The 16335-nt window shown below is 51.8% G+C and overlaps 1 protein-coding gene across 2 annotated transcripts in view; it reads left to right on the plus strand.

The window, feature by feature from the left end:
- The window catches only part of Arntl (aryl hydrocarbon receptor nuclear translocator like), a 110835-nt gene that overhangs the window by 16832 nt on the left and 77668 nt on the right, over positions 1-16335 (plus strand). For both annotated transcript variants that reach the window (XM_045145022.1, XM_045145023.1), the window contains exon 2: positions 12342-12414. The gene's annotated coding sequence lies outside the window, so the exon portion shown is untranslated. The remainder of the gene's footprint in view (positions 1-12341; positions 12415-16335) is intronic.

A 16335-nucleotide genomic window follows, 5' to 3' on the forward strand; every position in this document is an offset into this window, starting at 1 on the left:
CAGTCTTCCAGGGCTCTTGGACGTGGAGGATTGAGAGTGGGCTGCGCGAGCGCAGCAGGTGGCAAGCTCAAGGGGAGGCGTGCCCAGGACAGCGCTGCTGCCCTTCCGCTGCTCTTCTGCGGGCTGCTCAGCTTGGCTGAAGACTGGCGGCCAGTGTGCGGGCAGGCCACCCTTGTGCAGCAGCTTGCTCTGACGTCCAGCTGTGCTTTCTCCTGTTACTTGCTGCTTTTAATGAGGGTTAGTTCCGATATTGGCTGGTGACTTCAAGGTACTGTCTCCCCCCCACCCCACCGCCTCCCCCCCCCCCCCCAGGAGACTTTTGTTTTGTTTTGTTTTGTTTTCGAGGTAGGGTCTCACTCTGGCCCAGGCTGACCTGGAATTCACGATGTAGCCTCGGGGTGGCCTCAAACTCACAGTGATCCTCCTACCTCTGCCTTCTGAGTGCTGGGATTAAAGGCGTGCGCCACCACTCCCTAGGAGACTGTTTTTAATGAACTCCTTACTTCTCCATTATCCCAGTCCCTCTCCTGGTGGCTCTGGCTCTGGCTCTGGCCTTCGAACAGACTGAGAATATTTTGCCTTTACTTTGCTTTTCTGAAGCTCTCCTCACCAGTTCAGAGATCTTTTGGCATCACCATCTGCAAAGCATTAGACGATGCGGAAAGATTGGTGGTGGGCATCCTCAGAGTTTTCTAGAACTCACCTTCTGTGAGTTCTCAAGGTGTGGTTTTCTGTCCTGCTCTGTGAGCCCTGTGTCTGACAACCTGCAGGACCCTCTGCTGTGCAGAAACACAACATCCATCCTCCTGCAGGTCCGAGGAAGGACGTTTTCCTGTCCTTCCTCCTCCCAGCCTCCTTGTCTCATCCCGGTTTGACGCGGTGAGGAGGACTTCCGAGCTGCTCATCTCCTGATGGCGTCCGAGGAATCTCGGCACTCAACGTTCTGAGCTTCCTCACCGGCCCCTGCCACCCACCCCCTCGACTTTCACCAAGTCACTCATGCCAGGACCGTTTAATACTCCTACTCAGCTGGAGGAAGACGGCTGCTGATGCAACTTTCTTGACATGGGAGGGCTTATTATCAGTGTTCCTTGGCTATTATTACCTTCCTTTAAAAGTGCATGGGAATTGCCATGGGCTATTGTCTATAATTATGGAAGTTGTCCATAAAATAAATAAACAACTGTATTTTGCACACCATCCCATTGTAAAACACAGATAAGATTTCTAGCACAGTCAGACATGGTATTGTATATGCCTTTAATCTCAGCACGCCAGAGGCAGGAGAACCATTGTGACTTTGAGGCCAGCCTGGGGCTCAAGTGAGACCCTACTTTGTAAAAGCAAAAACATAAAATAAAAGTTCTACTTTAAAAAAATGTGTGGGCTGGAGAGATGGCTTAGCAGTTAAGTGCTTGCCTGTGAAGCCTAGGGACCCCGGTTCAAGGCTTGATTCCCCAGGACCCATGTAAGCCAGATGCACAAGGGGGCAGATGTGTCTGGAGTTCGTTTGCAGTGGCTGGAGGCTCTGGTGCACCCATTCTCTCTTTCCCTCTCTCTCTGTCTGTATGTCACTCTCAAATAAACATAAAAAAAAAACCAAAAAATTTAAATTAAAAACATGTGCATGCACCCCCACCCCCACCTGTAGAAAGAAGGCTGCAGAAGATCCTGGGGTGGGGATGACCCCCCCCCCGAGAAATCCACTCTTCCCGGGGGTGCTCACTGGATGACCCCCTGAGAAATCCACTCTTTCCTGGGGGTACTCACTGGACGACCCCCCGAGAAATCCACTCTTCCCCAGGGGTGCTCACTGGACAACCCCCCCGAGAAATCCACTCTTCCCCGGGGGTGCTCACTGGACGACCCCCGAGAAATCCACTCTTCCCCAGGGGTGCTCACTGGACGACCCCTTGTGAAATCCACTCTTCCCTAGGGTGCTCACTGGATGACCCCTCGTGAAATCCACTCTTCTCCAGGGTGCTTACTGGACCACCCCCCGAGAAATCCACTCTTCCCCAGGGGTGCTCACTGCCCCCCGAGAAATCCACTCTTCCCCGGCGATGTTCACTGGCTCAGAGTTGTCAAGTTCTGTTCCAACCTTAGTTTTACAGTTTGCTCAGGTTTTCAAGATGACCTTGGGGTTCACCTGGATTCAGCATGTGGGGAAGACAGTGGGCATTGATCTGCCCCTTCAACTTGTAGAGGTCACGAGGAAGCCTCCTGCCTGTGGCGCCTCTTGGTCACTGTGACAATGTTGTCGGGAGCTTTGGCACCACCAGTGCTTCTTGGTCTCAGGGTGCCTTTTTTTCCCATTGGGAATAAACCTTTCATTCTCGTTAAGTTTTTGTTTATTTATAGATTCAGTTTGGATTTTTTGTTTTGTTTTGTTTTGTTTTTCAAGGTAGGGTCTCATCCTAGCCCAGGCTGACCTAGAATTCACTATGGAGTCTCAGGGTGGCCTTGAACTCATGGTGATCCTCCTACCTCTGCCTCCCGAGTGCTGGGATTGAAGGTATGCGCCACCATGCCCGGCTCAGTTTGGTTTCTTGAGGTAGGGTCGCACTCTAGCCCAGGCTGACCTAGAGTTCACTGTGTAGTCTCAGGCTGGCCTGGAAATCAAAGCGAACCTCCCACCTCTGCCTCCCAAGTGCTGGGACTAAAGGCATGCACCACCATGTCCAGCTGTTCATTTATTCATTTGATGTATGTGTGTGTGTGTGTGTGTGTGTGTGTGTGTGTGTTCTATATGACTGTGGGTGTGTGCATGACACAGCACATGTTTGGAGGCCAGAGGACAACTTGCAGGTCAGCTTACATATTTTATAACATATAAAATGAACTCCTTTTCTTTTTGCCATTTCATGCTTTTAAACAGCCTAATCCAGTAAGCTGCTCCTTAGTTTGTTTGATTTCCTCCTCCTCCATTACTGGGGGTTGGGCCCAGGGTCTGGCACAGTGGAGGGGATCTGCCATGGAGCCCCCTCCCCAGCCTTTCCATGGTGGGTCATATGGCTCCTCTCTCCTCATGTGTTGTGACTGGTTACCACTGTTGGCATCAATGTGGGTAAGACATAGGCCTGCACTGACTGCTAGGCCATTTATTCCCAGGTCCTAGGTATCCTGGACCATGAGCCTGCCCAGGCCATGCCAAGCTTCTGCCTCATGGCTAGCTGTTCACTGCTCTGGAATGCTCTTCACTCCACTTCCCATCCCCCCCTCCCAAGCAGCTCTGCGCTGCCTTGTCCTGTGACCTGGGGCAGGTGACTGGGTTTCTCCTGAGCCTCAGTGTCTTCCTCTGCTCCACCTTGTAACCAGGAGGATAATACAACCCGCAGCCAAGTGCAGATCTTCCCACCGCCTCCCACTTCCAGCCCTGGCTGACGTTGAATCCTCTCTGCACAGTGATCTTAGGAGGGTCAGGTCAGGTCAGGCCAGGCCTCTGCTCAGAATCGTGCCAGCAGGAGCTTCCTGTCTCACTCAGAGGCCAGGCCGAACCCTAGCAGGGCCCACAGAGCTTCCTGGGACTGGTCTGACCTCATCTCCGCCCCCACCCGCTGGCTGGAGTGGAACTGAGCGGCTCGGTTCCGCACAGCCCGCCGTGGTACTGCCTGGGCAGTACACAGCTTGTGTGGCTGTCCATGCCGGTCCAGCTCCAGTCCAGTCACAGGGAGCCCTGGCTGCCGTGTGGATTTTTGATGTCTCTACCCTATTTCCATAAAGCTTGACAGTCCCTGAAACCACTTAAATGACACTTCTTGACAGCATCTCCAGAGGTACATTTAGAACGAGTTTATGGGAGAGGAGTACGTTGGGTGACAGTGTCTGTGATCTGTGATTGTTCCCTGTTGCAGAGGTTGGCCCTTCGGCTGCTTGGCTCTGAGGGGATTGGGGTCATTCAAGGGAGGCAGCCTGAGTGGACCAGTGTGTGTGGAGCAGGTTGGAGAGGACAGGCCTGAGCAAGGGGGCTGGCGATGGAGAAGGTGGCTTCAGAGGTAGCTTGTGGAGCAGGAGAGGCTTCTGCCAACCTGGAGAGATGCTGAGTGCCCAGCGAGGTAAACCTTAAATGCCAAGGAGTCACTCTGGCTCCTTGCATTTGACAGATGCGATCCACACTGGAGGCGTTGATCAAATCGGAGTAGGACCCAGGGGGCACAGAGTACATGGGAGAAACCAGTCTGGACCCCCTCAGGGGCAACAGGATTTCAGACACCCAACACAGAGCAAAGGACTCTGGCATTTGAGCCCTTACCTGAGTCACTTTGCTTCTGGCAGGTTCACTTAAAAAAAAAAATTATTGAGAGACACATGCTCACGGGGTTGGGGGTGGGTAGAGAGAGAGAGAGAATGAAAGAGAGAGAGGGAGAGTGGGTGCTCCAGGGCCTCTAGCCACTGCAGACGAACTCCAGATGCATGTGCCACCTTGTGCATCTGGTTTACGTGGGTCCTGGGGAATCAAACCTGGATCCTTTGGCTTTGCAGGCAAATGCCTTAACTGCTAAGCCATCTCTCCAGTTAGGTTCACTTTTTTTTTTTTAATTTGCCAAGTGAACAACAAGCCAGCAAACATCCCTCCAACCTTGGGTATGGAGAGCCTCAGCCTTGGGCAGGGCTGAGCTGTCCCATGGAAGACCAGTGACCACAACGTGTAGAGGACGAGGCTTGACATTGGGTTGCCTGGAGGGCTTTGAACATGGTTCTCCCAGCTCTGCACACTGAGTCCCTTCCCTTTCTCTGGTCTGCTCTAGGGTAGATCTAGTAATGGCTAGCCCTGGAACCTACCTCTCCCATCCTGTATTCCTAAGAGGAGTCCCAGTGCTGGGTGGCTCTAGGTAGATCTTAGTGGTTAGCCTGGAACCTTCCCCTCTCCCATCCTGTACTCCTAAGAGGAGCCCCAGTGCTGGGTGGCTCTAGGTAGATCTTAGTGGTTAGCCTGGAACCTTCCCCTCTCCCATCCTGTACTCCTAAGAGGAGCCCCAGTGCTGGGCGCAGGTTCTCCTTGCCTCTGGCCACCATTCTGTCTGACCTGTACTCTGAGATTTCCTCCCAGCTTTCCTGTAACTTCCCTGACCTCAAATGCTGCACTTACCTTGCCCATCTGAGACAGGCCAGCTGGCATGAACCATTTCTATCCTTTCCATTGTCAGCCCTATGCTCGGGGTCCCCCCGGCTTGATGGATGGCTACATAGTACTCTGCCTTCAATCAGCCGTGAGCTTGCCATGGACTATTTAGGTTGCTTCTAATTTTTGCTCTTTCAGCTAATGCTACATTAAGCAATCTTTGTGTATTACAGAATCATTTCATTAAGTCGGTGTTTATCTAGCTAATGACAATGGCCCAAGATTCGGTGGAGAGTCAAACTTCCTTTGTTCAAGTACAATGCTGTGAAGATATATTAAAAATATACTTCAAGCGCTAGGAGCTGTCTTTGTTGTATTTTTCATGAATGAAGAAGCAGAGTAGCAGTAATGTGAAATGAGGTATAAGTGAAAGGTTGTATATGAGCAGGCAGATCATAGTTTATTTGTTCCCACTTGGGGAGGTGAGTCAATACCTCTGCTTAAGGAGCAATCTGCCTGTGAAAATTGAGGAATTTTCTATCCCTACATCTGATGATTTGATTAAAATAGTAACACAATAAAACATTGATTGCTTCATAAGGCTGTTTTAAGAAATGCCCTAGCCAGGCGTGGCGGCACACGCCTTTAATCCCAGCACTTGGGAGGCAGAGGTAGGAGGATCACTGTGGAAGGCCAGTCTGGGACTACAGAGTGAGTTCCAGGCCAGCCTAGGCTAGAGTAAGACCCTGCCTCAAAACAACGGCGACAACAGCTACAGCGATGACGGCGCCCCCTAAGATGAGGGAACAATAGGATTTCTCGTCCATTGTTGTTGGGACGGGGTCTCTCTGGTTATCCCAGGGTGGTCTCACGGTCCTCCTCCTTCAGCCTCCCAGTGCTGGCATTCCAGGTGTATCTCATAGTTACTGAAAGGCTTCGGCGGTTTTGGGCTCTTGGGAAATGACTGGGTGCATTCGGATGAGCAGACTTTCCTGATCGGTCCCCAACACTTACTGTTCCGGCTTTGGGCTGCTGGGAGAGCCTGCCTCGGATCAGCTGCTTTGCAGTTACTTATTTAATTTTTCCTGCCTTTCTAGGGCTGAACCTCTAAGGCCTTGCACATGCTAGGCTAGTGCTGTACCACTGAGCCACACCCTCAGTTCCTTGATGTTTTATTTATTTATTTTGAGAGAGAGAGAGACAGAGATGAAGACAGGAGACAGATGTACATAGAGAGAATGGACTGCCAGGGCCTCCAGCTGCTACAAACTCCACAGGCGTGCGCCACCTTGTGCATCTGGCTTACATGGGTCCTGGGAATCAAACCAGGGTCCTTTGGTTTTACAAGCAAGTGCCTTAACTGCTAAGCTGTCTCTACAGCCCTCCATATTGTTTTTTTTTTTTTTTAATTTTTATTAGCATTTTCCATGATTATAAAAAAAATCCCATGGTAATTCCCTCCCCCCCCCACACTTTCCCCTTTGAAATTCCATTCTCCATCATATTACCTCCACATCACAATCCATATTGTTTTTATTGTTTGCTTCTGGCCGTTTATGTGGACCCAGATCTAGGCTTTGCATTTGAGGTTACTCTTACACATGTTTTCTCAGTCTTCATGCTGAACGAAGTTGCCGAGGACAGACACAGGGCTGATGCAGCGGGGAGGCCGGTGTCCCTTGTTTCTGAGGAGCGTGTGCCCTAGGAGTGGGAAGGGCAGAGCTGCTTTAAAGCAGATGGTAATTCAAGGGGACTAGAGGGTCTTGGTGGAAGGCAGCTCCACCTTGTTAGGAAAGGGGGTAGTGGGGTTGGGCGCAGAGAGAACGGAGGCTATGTGGAGGGGGATTGGTTTTTGTCAGCATCTTGAGGGACAAGCTGTGGAGGTAAAAAGCTCAGAAGTGAGGGGACGTGAGCCAGGCTTGGATTTCTGTGGCAACACTGGCGGCATGTACTAATGGTCACACTTCATGGTGCCAGGAATGGCTCCAAAGCTCTATATAGATTTGCTCATTTAATCCACAAGGGACCTAAACGAGCCATTGTCGTTGTCTCCATTTCGCAGAGGAGGAGGCTGATGCTTGTAGTAATTAGTTGTACCCGAGATCACACCACTAGAGCAGAGAGAGAAGGCTCCCGGCCCTGTACCGGCTGCTCCGCCTCCGGGACACAGTGGGCACAAGAGCCAGGAGAGCGGGCAGTGCCAGGCTGATAAGCTTTGGAGTATTGGAGGTGGAGGGATTGGAGTGGTGGGGGCGATGGGGAGGGGAGTGTGGCCGGAGCCTGATCTGCGGGGCCAGGGCTGGGCTGCACAGTCACAGGAGGGGAGCCCGGGGGGCCGTCTGACGGGAGCTCGCAGAGTCCAGCCGCTGGGCCTCGCCGTCCCAGCCTCCGGTCTGTGGAAAGAGGCGAGTAGGACAAAGGGAACGAGTACATGGGAGTTGGCACTGCTCCCTTGGCAGACCTGGTGGCTTCTCTGCAGCCTTACAACTTCTGAAAGCTGGCCTCGGGGCTGGACCCAAGTGTGGCCCCCCTCCCCGGCCGAGTGCCGCGGCAGCTGCTGTTTCCCTGGAAAATTGGGCCCACGTGGCTCTGTGTGGTTCCGTCTCTATGGTGTCATTACCTTGTCCCCGTGATATAAGAAGCCGCTCTCTTCTCTAGCTTTGCTGGGAAAATTGGCTCTTAAAAGGCCCCAAGCGTCTGTCATCACCTGGGGTGCTGGCTGCGCGGAGCTTTCCTGCACGCGCCACACATGCTTCCCGTCACCCCGCCGCCGCAGCTCACCTTGGGGCTCCGATCGCGGCAGGTTACTGGGAACGCGTTGGTAGCTCTTAACTCTGGTCACCTCGGTGTTGGCCGACTGCTTCCGGTAGGGTTCGCTCATGTTGATACCCAGTCAGCTCCTTCCTGTCTGATGTCACCCTGTCACCAACCCGGTGAGCGCCTCAAGCTCAGGCTGGGCCTCTGGCATTTAGCATGTAGGGTGTCCAGGCACTGAGGGAGGGGTTTCTCTTTGTGACCTTAATTATTCACAGTGCCTCGCCTCTCCTGTATTCCAGAGAAGTTGAGTCATGAAGGGTCAGAGAACCTCCTCTCAGCTGGCCAGTGGCCCAGCCAGGTCTTCCTCACCTGTGGCTTCATCAGTCAGTCGGCAGACCTAAAGCCTGCTGGGAATAGCTGTGGGCCAAGGGCCTGCAACAAAGGGGAGGGAGGAAGGCTAAAATTCCCGCCTTATAGCCCGAGGCCAAAATGGAAGGGAGACTTCTGAAAGAGTGGCTGCTCCTGGCGGGCCATCGGCCCCTCATCCTCCATTCTTTGTATGTTGCCATCTGTTTTCCAGATGCGCTGGCCGCCCTGGGAGGTGGGACAGCTGCAGGCAGCCTCAGTTTACAACCCTAGCAAAGGGGGAGCTGCTTCCCTGCATCTGGCTGTCTGCTCTAGAAGAAGGCTCTGATTGGCTTGACGTAGATAGCAGGTGTGCCTGCTCTTGGGCTAACCACTTTGGCCAGGGCTGGGTGAGTTCTAAGCCGGGTTGGAGTATATGCTTATCCTTGTTGAAACAGCAGCCTTTGTTAAAAAATTAAATATTTACTTATCTGTTTGAAAAAGAGAGAGGGAGAGAGAGAATGGACATGCCAGGGTCCTTAGCCATTGTAAACAAACTCCAGATGCATGTGCCACCTTGTGCATGGCTTACATGGGTCCTGGGGAATTGAACCTGGGCCCTTTGACTTTGCAGACAAGAGCCTTAACTGCTAAGCCATGTCTCCAGCCCAGAAGAAGTCTTTTTAAGAAGAAACACAGATGGGAGGGACTGCTAATCATGGCTCACTGTAACAGGTTTTGAAGAATTTATAGTATAACTGTACAAGAAGTATGTAGTTTTAAGGAGGGAACTTGGTTAAACTTAGGTTTTCTTAAAGTAGTCCTGGGCTAGAGAGATGGCTTAGTGGTTAAGGCACTTGCCTGCAAAGCCAAAGGACCTTAGTTTGATTACCCAGGATCCACGTAAGCCAGATGCACAAGGAGGCAAATGCGTCTAGGATTTGTTTGTAGTGGCAGGAAGCTCTGGTGTGCCCATGTTCTCTCTCTCAACTAAATAAATTAAAAAAAATATTTTTAAAGTAGTCTAGATACTGCCTAGGGAGGAGGTGGTTAAGAGGCTGCTGCCTGAGCTTCAGGAAGAACTGCTAAGACCCCAGCTAAGGACTTCTTAGTGGCTGCACTTGGATGTCACCTCCCGCTACAGTGTCGGTGAGGTGGAGGATAGGGTTGATGTCACAGGGAACTTTTCCCCTGGGGAGACGCAAACACACATCTTCACCCCAAAGTGGGCAAAGATGGCAGACCAAAGTACATTTACACCAATACCGGTTAGGTGAACCAGTGAGTTTTATGGGGAGTCACTTACAGAGCATAAAGAAAGGTTACTTCCAGGAACATGGAGCCCCAAAGGGGACTCCTGTGTCAGAATTACTCCTTGAACGCTCCCCTCAGCCTCAGGATGAGGGCTTACTCACAGAGCATCGGGACCCCAGAGCAGCCGCACCACGAGAAGTCTCATCCCACCCTGAATGACAGTTTCCCTGTGGCCACTTCTAGATGCTCCTTGTCCCTGTCCAGGAGTGTGAGACCCCAGAGCAGCCCTTCAGCGGGGCTGCCTATGCCCAGATTACCCCCGCAGGTGCTCCTCCTCAGCCTGGGGTGAGGGTGAGTTACAGAGCATGGAGACTGCAGAGACCCTGGCTCCGCGGAGCTCTGTGTTCCTCGATCTTTCCCTCTCTCTATATGCTCTGTCTCCCCGCGGAGGTCACAGGACCTCATGCATGGTTGTATACAGGGGCACCTGGATCTCAGGTGCGGTCTGATGACTTTCCTCACATCGTCTCTTATGAGTCGACTCAACTGCCTTTGATAAAGCTGGCAATAGTTGTTTATACCTTTCAATGCGGAGGAAATTTGCCCTACAACATTGGAGTGTGGAGACAAACAGGACAAGACTTGGTGACCACTGAGAACCTAGAAGATGAGCCACTTAAGGAGGGTTCCACCACCACTCCAGGGAAAAGCGGCCATGCTCTGGAAGGCAAGCCTGAACCTGAAAATTGAGTTCTGTAAGTGGTAGCCGATTCCACATACCCTGATTGCTTCCCGAGGTGTGTTAACAGGGAAGCTGACTGTCTCTTGCTCCCTTAGTCAGAGAATAGAGTGTCAGAACTGCCAGCTGAGACCTGGAGGATCTCATGAGGGCTACTTCTGAACTGGAGACCCACTGCCCCACCGTGCACCCAGAACATTGGGGCCTGTGGGTAGAGAATGTCTGTCTGGCATCGTTCTTGTTGGGAACTTCAGCAAAGAACTGGACCTGATGCAACTCATGCTGTAGCAGAGGTCTTCCTCTAGTGGGGATCAGCTCTGGGGAGGTGGGGCCAGCGCAGGGGGTAGACACAGGGACCCCATAGGGGTGGAGATAGGAGTGGCTCTGAGGATCCATGCAGGGACCGTGCTCTGGGAGGAGGTAGGGACAGCTCTGAGGATCTCATTATCAGGCATATGTGGAGGCTGTTGTGATTATCCACAGCGCTAACCGTGAAGATGTGAGAAATAGGCATATTCGGGATGTATTTGGAAGGCGAGAACCAGTTTGGGTGAGAAAGATAAGAAATTAGAGTGTCTCCCACCTGTAAGACCGGTATGGAAAGGAGCAGGGCTCGGGCGGTCTGAGGCTGTGTAGAGGCCCTGCGCACTTGATTTCTGTCTTGAACCCAGAAGTTGGCAGGCTACCGAATCCTCAGACGTTCCTAGGAGAGCCATCACCATCATAGGCGTGGAGGTCATATTTGGATCTGAGACGAAATGATCAGCTCACCGGGGATGCCAGTAAAGAGATGAGAGAGCTAGGCCCTGGGCCCTCCATCACCAGAGGGCTGTGCAGGGACTGCGCAGCTGGTGAGGTGGGTGCTCCCCTGCCAGCCACCTGAAGAGAGTAGCCTGTCCCAGGAGGTGGCTGACTGGGCCAGAAGCTGCAAGGGGCCGACCAAGACATGACGAGTGGGCCTACCAGCCTGGAGTGCAGGCCACAGGCATGCGCTTGGCTAAGCCTTACACTGCGGGGAAGTTATATCCTGCCCCCGAGGGAAGTATAATTGTGGGTGTGTGTGGGGAGCATTTAAGATCAATGGAAGCAAATCCATAAAGATGTGACGACAGCACTGTGGAAGTTTAGTAGTGTGTCATTTGTTCGTATTTGTGTGAAACTTACTGGTTCTGGGAACCTGGGGGAGAGGGACTGGGGGAGTGTCTGTTCCTGGTGAAGAAAGTTCTGGAGGTGGATGGTGGCCGAGTTGAAAACAATATGAATGTAATGAATATTGCTAGGCTGTAGCCTCCAAGTAGTTGAGATTGTAAACTTGATGTGTATTTTCCAACAGTTTAAGGAAGAAACAGGCTTTTGTGCCTACTCCCCCATACTGTGAACTTGGTTTGGGACGTAGTATTTGAAATCATGGCACCAGTAGAGGAGCACAGTGTGGAGGAGAGTGGGCGTCCAATTGGAGGGGATGCTGAGAGGGGCTGGGTGTTCGGGTGCAGCCTCACGTCCTGTCTGTCTGGATGGTAGGGTCCACTCGGGGAACCCAGGCAAGCCAAGGCTGCCAAGTGAGGCCAGGCTAGTTGCTGCTGGCCTGTGTTCTAGGTACAGAGGCAGCTTTGCCTTGAATTCTGGGAGTCTCTGATGGTTTCTGCCCAGGGGAGTGTCATTGCCAAGGTGAGCCTTCAGATTAACTTCATTAACCTTCTTGGTGAACCATTACCCGTTCAAAGCAGTGGGGATGAGGCACGCATTTCTATGGGGAAAATTGTGTCCTGGCAGAAGTTTAGATGCCCAGTATGTGCCAGTGAACCAGTTAAGTTGTTTTCCCATCTCATCAAGTGTGTTGAGGACCATCTAAATTCCTGTGGTGTTCTAGACAGTGGGAACAAAGGTTGGGGTGAATTTAATTCTTCTCTTAGAAAGCCTATAGTTTAGGAATCCCAACCCTCAAGAGATGATGCAGTGTGTTATGTGTCACCAAAATTGTGCTACCAGAGCCCCTGAGAGCCCAGAACAAGCAGTATGGGGGAGTGGGGGCTTCCAGGGAAGGACCAGCTGATGAGTTTGAAGGGTAACCAGGGCTTTGCTAGACAAAGTGACAGAGTTGGCATCCTAGGACCATGGTTGTGACTTGAAAGAAAATGCATGGTGTTCTTTTTTAAAGCTAAAATCGTGCCTTGTTGTTTTCAGGTGGTGTTGGCTACAGTGTGTGCTTTTGGACCTGTCCTTAGCCTTTCAAATGTGGAACACCACGCCTTCATTGGTAAGTTTGTTTGATGCCTTCTTACCAAATTCTGCTATTGAGGATCAAGTTTGGGATGCAGAGCTGGTACTTATCATTGGCAGGTGCTTGGTTTAGGCACCAAGGCTGCCAAACAGAAGCTTATAGGTTAGGGTGAAAGGATACCAGAAGTAGATCTCACTCTGGGTCTCTGTGGATGATGAAGGTAGATGCCAGAATAGGAGAGCCCTTGCGCTCAGGATGGGTGCAACCATCTTCACAGACAGGCCATGCGTTGTCTCTGTCTTGAAGGGGAAGGCAAATGGGAAAAGTCCAGAGAGGGATGAAGTAAGGTTTTCAGTGTGTGCGGACGTGAGTCCATGCTGTGAAGGAGTGAGCCCAGCCGCAGACCCACAGGAGCACACGTTCTGTCCCGAGGACTCACGGGTAAGGGCTGGGAAACTGCTGGTTTCTGGCTAGCTCAGCCTGCGGCTGTAGACACGTTCTGTAGAGGACCAGACAGTGAATGTATCTGGGTTCTCAGAGCCACACAGTCACTGTCATGGCTAAGTAACTGCTTTGGTAGCATAGAAGCAACCCTAGGTAACATGCAAAAGTGGCCATGGCCTGCACACAGGAGTAGGTGGCTGGCGGGGTTCAGCCCATGGTCTGCAGTTGGCCAGCTCCTCTCCTGGTGCCACGCCCAGGCAATTAGCCTGTGTTCTCAGGGCAGTGAGACTCCATTGAGGTTATTCTGAGCAAAGAAATAAAAAGACAAAAGGGACATTTAGGAGCATTTATGTGACTGCTGGACAAGGGGCACAGGGTCCCGTGAGAAGTCAGGCACAGCAGTCCAGGCCTGGATCTTGTGTTCTGCAGAAGGGATGAGAGATTGCCAAGGGTGAACCAATCAGGTTTTCAACCTTGTCAAGTCAGGAGTCAAACTTAGTTGTTCACAGTGGTGTTACTGACAGAAATGTGGATATTGGGGTTGGAAAGGGGAGTTGATGTTGGGTTTTATTTCTTATTCATATGTTTATTTAAGTTATGGTGTTGAAGACCAAACCCAGGGCCTCATGCATGCTAGACAGGTGCTGTAACATTGGACTATACCTTCGACTCCTGCTTTAGATATTCTGGCTTCCGGCTGACAGTGGTTCATCTGTAGGATAATCCCAGTGGACAGTTGGAAGCGCAGGGCTGAAACCTTCACTGAGATGGTTAAGTCTGGAGATGTAGGATGGGCACTGTGGTTTTGAGCGGGCAGAGGGCTGAGCTTTGGGGAGCATGTATAACTTTGAGGTGGGAGGAGGAAGGTAGAAAAGACCCAGAGGCCAAGGAGAGAGGTGTTTGCATGCCAGAGAGCCGTTCCCTTAGCTTTGAGGTAGGCAGAGCATGTTGTGACCAGTTCTCCTTGCCTTCCTCGGAGACAGGCTGTATGGAATTTGTGTGTGCACTGGGCTTGTGATTGTGTTCTTGGGCTCGCTTGGACGTGTGGCATTCATAACTCTGCCACAACTTGCACCATGGAATCCAGCTTGGGTTTGGACTCTTGCCCTGAGACTAAATGCAGTCTGTTGGAGAAATAGTTTCATTTGCATAAAATGGAGGAGAAAATGGAATTAGCCAAAATATTCTGTATCATAGAGCCTGAACAGGTGTGGAGGATTTTAGACAAGTGCTCAAGCTATTCAACTGCTTGTCCCCTTGAGTTTTGTTCTGTGGTTGGAATTCTAAATAGCTGTTGACTTGGTTTGTTTGAAGGTAGCAGCTAGACATCTAACTTTGCAACAGAGTTAACTGCTGAGCCACTGCCGACTAGACCGGCTCTACCAAGTCCCACAAATGTCCTGTGCTAAGAGCCAGTGCTCCATTTCAGCAATAAGGAAAAATCAAGTCACTAAGAGGTTGAATCACTGGCACAAGGTAACAAGGGATTCAAGCCCAGGTCTGCATAACCCCTGGTTTATGCTATTCATTTTCTGTCCTCTAGGTTTGAAATTTCTCCACCCTCACGCAGAGAGAGAGATTGAACCCTTCAGGTTAATGCTTGAGAGCATAGGGTGGGTATTTCCTCTTCTAAGAGTGTGTTAAGAAGGTGAAGGAACTTTGAAAAGCTTGGAGGAGATGAAGATCAAACCTCAAGCAATTATTTCCTAGACAATTGCCCTCAGCTGGAGAAGGTGACAGCTTTGGGCTTGGCGAGGGACTGTCCCGAGAATGCCTAAGAGCACAATTCCAGTTCCAGCTTTCCAGCAGTTCTGTGCAGTTTTTCTCTGAGGTCTTGGCATTTCTCTCTGCCTACCTCTAACATCATCTGCAAAGGCAGGCTTCGGTTTACGCGTTCACCGGATCCCCGGCATCTCGCAGTCGGGCATGTGCTCACTGACTGACTAGTTGCAGTTTCAGTGAGCCAGGTGACTTGGGTCACAGTGAGCAGTCTCTGTGTCAGGCCCAGCTCTAAGCACCACAGAGACAGAGGTGACACAGGAGAGGGACTCTGTTGTCACAGGCAGACATCCTGTCTAGGACATCTAGCACTGTCATGGTAGGATTTAACGTGAGCTAAGGTGGAGAGCGGCAAGGCTGACAGATCAGGTAGGGTGGTCAGGGAAGGGCTTCCCCATTAGAGGAGTGGCCAGAAGCCTATGGGGGAACCACACGGAGGCTCTTGGAGGGACCTGCAAGTTAGCCAGCTGAGCTCTGGACATTTCCTTTGGATTGTTTGGTTTGCCACGTTCCGTTTCCCAGCAAGGGCTCTTACCTGAGACCTCTCCGTGTCGGTGCTCGGGAGCCCCAGGTCACGCCACCTGGCCTGCCGTCTCCGGGTTCTCTTGCAGCCTCTGCAGTCTGCCTGCCTGGTCTCTTTCCCCAAGCCCTAGCCAGCTTCAGTTCTGTGTGGCCCTCGCTGCACCCTCCCTCGGTAGTGCTCTCCCAGGTGAGCTCCTGCATTCCCCATGCGCTCGAAGCCTCGCAGGCCACCCACAGCCGGACCCTCCCCAGCCAGCTGTCAGCCCCTGTCCCCCACGGCCTGGCTCTGGCCCGGGCCCCCTTGCTTGTCTCTGCTTCCAGACGCGTCCCGGCTCGTCCTTGCGCTCAGCTGTCATATCCACTGGCAGCCACCTCCTCAATCACCCGACTTCTAGTTTGTCATCCCTCTTTTCCCTGCTCCTGTGTTTAGCTTGCAGCATTTGGATTAATTGGTCGTTTGGTCCATCTTGTCCTCCCCCATTCCATCCCACACAAGATGTTTATAATTCATACATCTCATCTTGGATTTCTTTTGCTTAAAATTCTCCAGGGGCTCGCTCCTCGATGCCTGCCCAGTAAAAGCCAAGCCCCTTCCAGAACCCGCCATCTTCCCATAACGTCAGTCCTCTTCCTCACTCCCACATTTCCAGCCTTGCCCAGCCACCAGAGGCCTCTCCTTCTGGTGACTTTGCCAGTGCTGGGTCTTCTCCTGGAAAAGACCTAGTCACTGCCTCCCCCCTAGGGACTCAGATCCAGTTTTCCCTCGTTCTCTCAACACCCCTCCTTTCCTCCCTGGCCCTGTAGCTGACCTTCCTTCTGCCTCCCAGAATACCTTGCATGGCTCTCTGGTGCAAAACCCTTATCAATAGAACTGTTGGCTGATTTACCTATTATGCTCAGTAAACTGAGCTCCTTTTAGAGTTGGAGAAAACACACACACACACACACACACACACACACAAAATCTCTGTGTTCCTGATGCCAGCACAGTGCACCTGGCTCAGGAAGTGTTTGTTGAAAGAGTAAGGATAGCAAAGTCTGCTTGCACAGCCAAACAACAGATCTGTGATGTGATCAAGTGTACCTGCAGCAGGAGGTTCATGGCGGCTGAGTTTGGGTCCAGTTCTCTTCTTAGCTTTGAGCTCAGGGAAAGCCAGTTCAGGCTTGTGTTTGTGGCTGGGCTGCATCTTGGGTCTCCCCAAGGCCTGGGAC

Source organism: Jaculus jaculus, chromosome 3 (assembly GCF_020740685.1).
Source record: "Jaculus jaculus isolate mJacJac1 chromosome 3, mJacJac1.mat.Y.cur, whole genome shotgun sequence".
Classification (NCBI taxonomy): Eukaryota; Metazoa; Chordata; class Mammalia; order Rodentia; family Dipodidae; genus Jaculus; species Jaculus jaculus.